This window comes from Amphimedon queenslandica, unplaced genomic scaffold (assembly GCF_000090795.2).
Source record: "Amphimedon queenslandica unplaced genomic scaffold, v1.1 AMPQUscaffold_2739_Cont25260, whole genome shotgun sequence".
NCBI classification, from domain to species: Eukaryota; Metazoa; Porifera; class Demospongiae; order Haplosclerida; family Niphatidae; genus Amphimedon; species Amphimedon queenslandica.
Window position 1 is genome coordinate 1 of NW_003556927.1, and position 1330 is coordinate 1330.

General features: G+C 34.2%; 1 long non-coding RNA gene across 1 annotated transcript; it reads right to left on the reverse strand.

The window, feature by feature from the left end:
* Positions 1–968: 968 nt before the first annotated feature.
* LOC109593135 (uncharacterized) lies at positions 969–1330 on the reverse strand. The gene is made up of 3 exons (XR_002190754.1): positions 1239–1330; positions 1127–1181; positions 969–1077 (listed from the first exon to the last, which is right to left on the reverse strand). It is a non-coding gene; the product is annotated as an uncharacterized LOC109593135 (long non-coding RNA).

Here is a 1330-nt window from a genome sequence, read left to right on the forward strand (position 1 = left end):
TCTAGCACTTCTGTGGTTACTTTGATCTTGTAATCATTTTGTTCCAAAATTAGAACAGAATTCTATTCTTAGACACAAGATCAAAGTGACCACAGAAGTTGCCAGCAACATGTTGCCTAGTGTATGGAGGCCTTTAGGCCTTCATACCCGAGGCAACGTGATGCTGGCGACTTAGGGAAATTCTTTAATTTCGAGGGAGTCAATTTACTTGTGTTTGCATATGGCCTCGCATTAAGTCATTGATTTTCACATGCTGCACATGCGCAGTGAGCATTTCCATGGTATTAATTTTTGTGGTTAAGAAGTTACCCACGAAATCTGTGAAATTAAATACTCCATGGAATTTTATACCGTACAATAATTTTGACTTTCCTAAAAGGTCTGCCATGGTTCTACAATGTTCTGCACAAGCTTACTTGACCACACCTCATAATTGCCCCCCCAAATTAAATCCTAGATCCGCCCCTGATAAAATAGTAGCAAGTGCACCCATTATGCTGGACTCATACACCCACAATTATCTGATGCTATAGAGATGCCCATCATAAACTAGAGATTGTCATGGTTTATGATATTTAAAAGAAACAGAATCGTACAGAGGGTTAGTTTTACAAGATTATAACATACCTGCCTCGGTACAAATTGGAGAAAGAGTGACTAAATATAGCGTAAAACACAAAAAAGAACAACATGACTGAAGCAACATCTTCGTTTGGTTAATGTTATGTTTTTGCTCAGATCAGCTACGCCCTACACAGCCAAGAATTTTTTTCTGTATCAGTTAAGATATCAGTTATGTATCAGATACCGTATATCTTTAAGATACACCAACTTTTGGCAATTACAGTATCATCACCGTAGCTACGGGATAGCTACATTCTGTAAATCTTCCTGTATCACTCCGTATACGGGAGTGATTCATGACTGAACTCATTATATATTCATTGTTATTACTATTAATTAATCACTATAATAATTTTAAATTTAATATTAAAAATCACAAAAAATAAAATAAGTTATCTATTGTTTTCTGTCTTGAATTGCTTCATTGATTAGCCTTTGTCTCATGAGTTATGACTAAAAAAAGTGAATACAATAATACAATACCAACATGAAGAAGTTATACCTTTATGTAGAGGTGACTGATGGACTATGTATACTTTCTGCTTCTTTATTGATTTCTATGTTAAAGAAAACAATAATTACCGGGTATTATAAAAATTAATATAAGTACAAACCTTATATTCTTCATTACACCATTATTGTAATACCTAGAAAATGATAAGTTATATAGAGTATTCCTCAGTTGCTAACCTTTCCTTTGCGCTCA